Raw genomic sequence first — 8,941 nt, 5'->3', positions numbered from 1 at the left:
AGGTGAGTTTGAATGGAGAAAAACTGGAGGAAGTGAAGTGTTTTAGATATCTGGGAGTGGATCTGGCAGCGGATGAAACCATGGAAGCGGAAGTGGATCATAGGGTGGGGGAGGGGGCGAAAATTCTGGGAGCCTTGAAGAATGTGTGGAAGTCGAGAACATTATCTCGGAAAGCAAAAATGGGTATGTTTGAAGGAATAGTGGTTCCAACAATGTTGTATAGTTGCGAGGCGTGGGCTATGGATAGAGTTGTGCGCAGGAGGATGGATGTGCTGGAAATGAGATGTTTGAGGACAATGTGTGGTGTGAGGTGGTTTGATCGAGTAAGTAACGTAAGGGTAAGAGAGATGTGCGGAAATAAAAAGAGCGTGGTTGAGAGAGCAGAAGAGGGTGTTTTGAAATGGTTTGGGCACATGGAGAGAATGAGTGAGGAAAGATTGACCAAGAGGATATATGTGTCGGAGGTGGAGGGAACGAGGAGAAGAGGGAGACCAAATTGGAGGTGAAAAGATGGAGTGAAAAAGATTTTGTGTGATCGGGGCCTGAACATGCAGGAGGGTGAAAGGAGGGCAAGGAATAGAGTAAATTGGAGCGATGTGGTATACCGGGGTTGACGTGCTGTCAGTGGATTGAATCGGGGCATGTGAAGCGTCTGGGGTAAATCATGGAAAGCTGTGTAGGTATGTATATTTGCGTGTGTGGACGTATGTATATACATGTGTATGGGGGTGGGTTGGGCCATTTCTTTCGTCTGTTTCCTTGCGCTACCTCGCAAACGCGGGAGACAGCGACAAAGCAAAAAAAAGAAAAAAAAAAAAGATATATATATATATATATATATATATATATATATATATATATATATATAATTTATTATTGTACTTTGACGCTGCCTCCCGCGTTAGCGAGGTAGGGCAAGGAAGCAGACGAAAGAATGGCCCAACTCGCCCACATACACATGTGTATACATAAACGCCCACACACGCACATATACATTTCGACGTATACATACATATACATACACAGACATATACATACATACACATGTACATATTCATACATGCCGCCTTCATCCATTCTCGCTGCCACCACGCAACACATGAAATGACATCCCCCTTCCCCCTCCTGCGCGCGAGGTAGCGCTAGGAAAAGACAACAAAGGCCACATTCGTTCACATTCAGTCTCTAGCTGTCATGTGTAATGCACCGAAACCACAGCTCCCTTTCCACATCCAGGCCCCACAAAACTTTCCATGGTTTACCCCAGACGCTTCACATGCCCTGGTTCAATCCACTGACAGCACGTCGACCCCGGTATACCACAACGTTCCAATTCACTCTATTTCTTGCACGCCTTTCACCCTCCTGTACGTTCAGGCCTCCATCGCTCAAAATCTTTTTCACTCCATCCTTCCACCTCGAATTTGATCTCCCACTTCTCCTTGTTCCCTCGACCTCTGACACATACACCCTCTTTGACAATCCTTCCTCACTCATTCTCTCCATGTGACCAAACCATTTCAATATACCCTGTTCTGTTCTCTCAACCACTCTTTTTATTTCCACACATCTCTCTCACCCTTTCACTACTTACTCGATCAAACCACCTTACACCACATATTGTCCTTAAACATCTCATTTCCAACACATCCACCCTCCTCCGCACAACCCTATCGATAGCCCATGCCTCACAACCATATAACATTGTTGGAACCACTATTCCTTCAAACATACCCATTTTTGCTTTCCGAGATAACGTTCTTGCCTTCCAAACATTCTTCAACGCTCCCAGCACATTTGCCTCCTGCCCGACCCTGTGACTCACTTCCGCTTCCATGATTCCATCCGCTGCCAAATCCACTCCCAGATATCTAAACCACCTCACTTCCTCCAGTTTTTCTCCATTCAAACTTACCTCCCACTTTACTTGTCCCTCAACCCTACTGAACCTAATTACCCTGCTCTTATTCACATTTACTCTCAGCTTTCTTCTTTCACACACTTTACCAAACTCGATCACCAACTTCTGCAGTTTCTCACCCAAATCAGCCACCAGCGATATATCATCAGCGAACAACAACTGACTCACTTCCCAAGCCCTCTCATCCACAACAGACTGCATATTTGCCGCTCTCTCCAAAACTCTTGCATTCACCTCCCTAACAACTCCATCCATAAACAAATTAAACAGCCATGGAGACATCACACAGCCCTGCCGCAAACCTATATTCACTGAGAACCAATCCCTTTCCTCTCTTCCTACATCGTACACATGCCTTACAACCTCGATAGAAATCAGTCACAGCTTCTAGCAACTTGCCTCCCACACCATATATTCTTAATACCTTCCACTAAGCATCTCTATCATATGCCTTCTCCAGATCCTCCCACTGCGCAAGTGGGCAGTGGTGGGTGGGGAGGAGCCTTCTGCTGTACTGTCCTGTCTCCATCTATAGTGGTGGGTGGGGAGGAGCCTTCTGCTGTACTGTCCTGTCTCCATCTATAGTGGTGGGTGGGGAGGAGCCTTCTGCTGTACTGTCCTGTCTCCATCTATAGTGGTGGGTGGGGAGGAGCCTTCTGCTGTACTGTCCTGTCTCCATCTATAGTGGTGGGTGGGGAGGAGCCTTCTGCTGTACTGTCCTGTCTCCATCTATAGTGGTGGGTGGGGAGGAGCCTTCTGCTGTACTATCCTGTCTCCATCTATAGTGGTGGGTGGGGAGGAGCCTTCTGCTGTACTATCCTGTCTCCATCTATAGTGGTGGGTGGGGAGGAGCCTTCTGCTGTACTATCCTGTCTCCATCTATAGTGGTGGGTGGGGAGGAGCCTTCTGCTTCACTATCCTGTCTCCATCTATAGTGGTGGGTGGGGAGGAGCCTTCTGCTGTACTATCTTGTCTCCATCTATAGTGGTGGGTGGGGAGGAGCCTTCTGCCGTACTATCCTGTCTCCATCTATAGTGGTGGGTGGGGAGGAGCCTTCTGCTTCACTATCCTGTCTCCATCTATAGTGGTGGGTGGGGAGGAGGAGCCTTCTGCTGTACTATCCTGTCTCCATCTATAGTGGTGGGTGGGGAGGAGCCTTCTGCTGTACTATCCTGTCTCCATCTATAGTGGTGGGTGGGGAGGAGGAGCCTTCTGCTGTACTATCCTGTCTCCATCTATAGTGGTGGGTGGGGAGGAGCCTTCTGCTGTACTATCTCGTCTCCATCTATATAGACTGAGAACCTACAATATTATTACAGTTCTTCAGTAGATAACCTCGTCCTAGACCAACAGTTCTTCTGTCATCTAACATCTCATGTACTCGTGCCCCTCATTACTGTACTGTCCACGAATATATGGACCCTAACCTAACCTGTACTGTGCACCTTATCCTTACAAAAAAGTGTGGCAAGTCAAAGTGTTCAACTTCAAACAAAACCTGAACTTATAGAGTATCTGTTACGCTCAAGATATTCGTCCCAAACACAAGATAAAGGATGCAATCCTTTAGTCCATTCATATGTAGAGTCTTTGCATCCCATCCATAAACAGAGGTTTATTATCTCGCGTTACCTTATCCTGTCTGGCTACAGAGAATTGTACCCTGGCCTCTCACACCACTGTAACCCATCTGTACCTCACCCTTGCCCAACCGACCCCATGCTGACCTAGAAACACACACACCAAGAACATACAAACATATGTACACTCCACTTCTCACACACGACATGCGTTTATGCTTGGCTTTCGGGTTTGTTCTCCAGGAACTAGACTTCACAAACCTGAGTTGTTCCATATATATATATATATATATATATATATATATATATATATATATATATATATATATATATATATATATATATATTATTGGGAAGGATCACAATTTTGCGCGTGATCAAGATATTCCTATGAGTCCACGGGGAAAATGAAACACGAAAAGTTCCCAAGTGCACTTTCGTGTAATAATCACATCATCGGGGGAGCCACAAGAGAGAAATATAACAGTCTGTTGATATACATCGAAGAGACGAAGCTAGGATGCCATTTGGTAAACATGTGATTGTCCAAAACATATATATATACACATACACACACACACACACACACACACACACTGTAGTGCCCCAGTATCAGTTTACAGTGCAGTCAGTAAAAGAAGCAGTGAAGTGGATTTGGCGACCTTGACACCATACTGGGTCATGGGATACCACCCCGGGAGGTTATCATACACTCCCAGGGGGTTAGAAGGCCTCTTCAGCTGGGCCACTGGGGTTGCCCAGCTGGTTACCACCAGCAACCCCAGCTTAGTGTAGCCCAGACCAGCTTGATCTGCCCAGCTGGTTACCACCAACAACCCCAGCTTAGTGTAGCCCAGACCAGCTTGATCTGCCCAGCTGGTTACCAACAACAACCCCAGCTTAGTGTAGCCCAGACCAGCTTAATCTGCCCAGCTGGTTACCAACAACAACCCCAGCTTAGTGTAGCCCAGACCAGCTTAATCTGCCCAGCTGGTTGCCAGCAACCCCAGCTTAGTGTAGCCGAGACCAGCTTGATCTGCCCAGCTGGTTACCAGCAACCCCAGCTTAGTGTAGCCCAGACCAGCTTGATCTGCCCTGCTGGTTACCAGCAACCCCAGCTTAGTGTAGCCCAGACCAGCTTGATCTGCCCAGCTGGTTACCAACAACAACCCCAGCTTAGTGTAGCCCAGACCAGCTTGATCTGCCCTGCTGGTTACCAGCAACCCCAGCTTAGTGTAGCCCAGACCAGCTTGATCTGCCCAGCTGGTTACCAACAACAACCCCAGCTTAGTGTAGCCCAGACCAGCTTGATCTGCCCTGCTGGTTACCAGCAACCCCAGCTTAGTGTAGCCCAGACCAGCTTCATCACTTGGGGTTCAAGCTTCACCAGCGAGATGGAAAGCTGAATGTACATTATAATATAAACAACAAAATTCACTTATTAGCTATTGGCTTAATTTGTTTCCAGAGATAATGTCGTCCCTTGTAATCAACACATACTGTCATAACTTTAAAAGTATACCTTACGATGGTTTGGGAGGTCTTCTACCCCCACAGCTGGGTCTGGCACCTTACCTTACCTTACGTATACCTTACGATGGTTTGGGAGGTCTTCTACCCCCACAGCTGGGTCTGGCACCTTACCTTACCTTACGTATACCTTACGATGGTTTGGGAGGTCTTCTACCCCCACAGCTGGGTCTGGCACCTTACCTTACCTTACGTATACCTTACGATGGTTTGGGAGGTCTTCTACCCCCACAGCTGGGTCTGGCACCTTACCTTACCTTACGTATACCTAACGATGGTTTGGGAGGTCTTCTACCCCCACAGCTGGGTCTGGCACCTTACCTTACGTATACCTTACGATGGTTTGGGAGGTCTTCTACCCCCACAGCTGGGTCTGCCACCTTACCTCACCTTACGCATACCTTACGATGGTTTGGGAGGTCTTCTACCCCCACAGCTGGGTCTAGCACCTTACCTTACCTTACGTATACCTTACGATGGTTTGGGAGGTCTTCTACCCCCACAGCTGGGTGTGGGAGCAAGGCATCTTGTTAACCCTGTCCTCTGGTCCATTTCATTATGACCAGTTCTCTCCGTTCTTAATGCCCACTGAACATTCCGCAGTGGTGCTCATAATTCAATACACTGAACAAGTGTCATGGGTGACCATAGACAGAAGATGCCTGAGTCTTGTGGTGATAATACATATGTATTCTCCAGTACCGTCTGTGTCTCTGCATGTATTCCGTGTCTACTACATTTCTTTACGGACAACTAATGTAATTTTTCTTTTCTTTCAAACTATTCGCCATTTCCCACATTAGCGAGGTAGCGTTAAGAACAGAGGACTGAGCCTTTGAGGGACTACCCTTACCTGGCCCAATTCTCTGTTCCTTCTTTTGGAAAATTAAAAAAAAAAAAACGAGAGGGGAGGATTTCCAGCCCCCCGCTCCCTCCCCTTTTAGTCGCCTTCTACGACACGCAGGGAATACGTGGGAAGTATTCTTGCTCATTAATTATCTCAAGTATACAGAGAAACCTCAGCTTCATTTCTGGGTATGTAGTTTTGCCAATTATATCTGGATCTCTGTTGCCCATGTAATCTTAGTAACACCACTTTGAACATACAGCTAAGTCTGCCTCCATGAAGCTAACGAGGTTCATGTTCATACAGCGAATCTTTCTCTCTCTTGTGAACAGCGGATCCGATTCAGATAGGGTTGGATCGTCCTTGTAATGACGCCCATTCGCACCTTCTGGGGAGGTTCGAACTCTCCTTCATGACATGAGAGAGTCGAGTCTAAAGCAACCCCAATTTATCAGCTCGTACCCACAGCCACCCACAGAGAGGGGCTGCCTGTGTGCTCCCACCAAGAGCTGGACCACGAACCACTAGACTGTTGCGTCACGTGACTACTACAAGGTCGTTAGCAGCTTAAGGATGGACTGTTGTGATGTCTCTTTCTTTCCTCACGCAGCTCAGCTTTGGGTAATCTTTATACCTTCGTGTTTTCCTTGTATCTATAAGACCCTCCCCCAAATTTGGTAGGTCAGGTTTTCTACTTCAAAACCTCTCAATTTCTTCAACTTTTCATACACTGAGACTTTTTCATTCGATTTCATCAGTCTTGTGGGCATCTTGCAGCTAACTCTGTTGTGGGCATCTTCCAGCTAACTCTGTTGTGGGCATCTTCCACGTAACTCTGTTGTGGGCATCTTCCAGCTAACTCTGTTGTGGGCATCTTCCAGCTAACTCTGTTGTGGGCATCTTCCAGCTAACTCTGTTGTGGGCATCTTCCAGCTAACTCTGTTGTGGGCATCTTCCAGCTAACACTGTTGTGGGCATCTTCCAGCTAACTCTGTTGTGGGCATCTTCCAGCTAACTCTGTTGTGGGCATCTTCCAGCTAACACTGTTGTGGGCATCTTCCAGCTAACACTGTTGTGGGCATCTTCCAGCTAACTCTGTTGTGGGCATCTTCCAGCTAACTCTGTTGTGGGCATCTTCCAGCTAACACTGTTGTGGGCATCTTCCACGTAACTCTGTTGTGGGCATCTTCCAGCTAACTCTGTTGTGGGAATGTCTCAACCTGACCCTGATCCTAACTGGTATACATAACCAGGAAAATACAATCTCAAGACGTATATGGTGTCCTTAAGATGTGTGCATATGACGAGTTCTCTTCCTCAAAACACTACAGTACCCCCAATTATTTCAATTTCTAATAATAATAATAATAATAATAATAATAATAATAATAATAATAATAACAATAATAATAATAACGATAATAATAATAATAACAATGAAAATAATAATAATAATAATAATAATAATAATAATAATAATAACAATAATAATAATAATAATAATAACAACAATAATAATAATAATAATAATGATAATGACAATAATGATTAAACAACTGTTGAACGATAAGACTGGTCAATTACCTGTAAAATGGTGGTTCAGCAGAGAAAACCAGAGGACACTACTGTCTGGTACGAACGAAAACGCTGTCGGGTTTCACATCTGTGCAGCACTTGAAAAAGAAAACGAAAATTGGCGTCATAAGAAAATGGGCGAACACAACCAGAAAACAATTAAAACCACTTTTCAGCTACATCATAATGCCCAACTGACCATCAAACCTTGTACTGGGAAATGTGCATGTTCCACTGTTGGATTATTACACGCCTCATATCCTTCATATAAATTAATATCAATTTATATGAATCAATATAGAATATTGTACGTCTGTGTTTATAGCTAATATTGATTGCCAGGGAGTTACCTGTCACATTTTACTTATTAAGAACATGAAAGACTGAACTCCAAAAGTAATTGTGATGTCAGACTTGGATTCATAAAAACACACAACAAACATATAATTTAGAAGTAATTGCTTTGAGCTGCCCGCATTCACTTATTATACACTTTAAACAGTTTCAAAGTGATTCTATAAAAACTAGATCTTTCAATAATTTTCTACAATTTCACAGAGACTTGCTGTGAACCACAGCATCTGGGTTCCAGACCTGGTAAAGCAATTATCATTAACGTAATTACTATAAAATTATGATCTCAATCCTTTCCCACGTTATGATATATCTAATAATTAACATAATCCACGCCAGAAATATCTTATATTTTTTTGTTTATATATATATTTATGTCAATGTATACATCTAGAATAAGCGACCCTCACCATAGTCATTTAAGCTAGAGAGAGAGAGAGAGAGAGAGAGAGAGAGAGAGAGAGAGAGAGAGAGTATATAATTCATAGCCCGGCCCCAGGCCAGCACGCACGGGGAGGCCCCTGTCCTTCCCAGGCTATGAGCGGGAGGAAGTCTGCCGTGCAGACGAGCGTACACAGCCCCTGTCCTTCCGAAGCTACGAGCGGGAGGAACTGCGCTACGCTTTGCCCAACACTGCTAATTTACAGACGCATTATCTCACACGTTTCTTGAACGCAGCGGACAAGGCAAGGTCTTAATTACTTCCCGGTGATCATAATTAGTCTCTCGTGATTATAATAAGCCCACGCCATCAGCCTTAATACGTCCTAATGACGTGAAGCAAGAGAGGCGATGCGGGGAAATAGCCCATCTTTACAAGCATGCAATTCGCCTACCACACTTCTATTCTGTTCTAAAGCATGTGAGATTGTGTGTGTATATATACCCTTGATCGCCGTTTCCCGCTTTAGAGAGGTAGCGCCAGGAACAGACGAAGAATGGCCACATTCATTCTTTGGTTGATATGTGTTATGCATCGAAACCACAGTTCCCTATGCAAGATCAGGCCCCAAAGAACCTTTCCATGGTTTACCCCAGATGCTACATATGCCTTGGTTCAGTCCACTGACAGCACGTCGACCCCGGTATACCACATCGTTCCAATTCTCTCTATCCATAGCACGCCTTGCACTC

At 45.2% G+C, this 8,941-nt stretch overlaps 1 protein-coding gene across 3 annotated transcripts in view; it reads right to left on the bottom strand.

Annotated features, from left to right (window-relative positions):
• The window catches only part of LOC139756440 (neuron navigator 2-like), a 368,656-nt gene that overhangs the window by 279,602 nt on the left and 80,113 nt on the right, over window positions 1-8,941 (bottom strand). For 2 of the 3 annotated variants that reach the window (XM_071675884.1, XM_071675886.1), the window contains exon 3: window positions 7,463-7,551. The exons of the other annotated variant lie outside the window; for it this stretch is intronic. The gene's annotated coding sequence lies outside the window, so the exon portion shown is untranslated. The remainder of the gene's footprint in view (window positions 1-7,462; window positions 7,552-8,941) is intronic. 3 annotated transcript variants of the gene reach the window in all.

Source organism: Panulirus ornatus, chromosome 21 (genome assembly GCF_036320965.1).
Source record: "Panulirus ornatus isolate Po-2019 chromosome 21, ASM3632096v1, whole genome shotgun sequence".
Taxonomy (NCBI): domain Eukaryota; kingdom Metazoa; phylum Arthropoda; class Malacostraca; order Decapoda; family Palinuridae; genus Panulirus; species Panulirus ornatus.
Note: the sequence above shows the minus strand (reverse complement) of the source record. Positions and strands in the feature narration are given on the sequence as shown.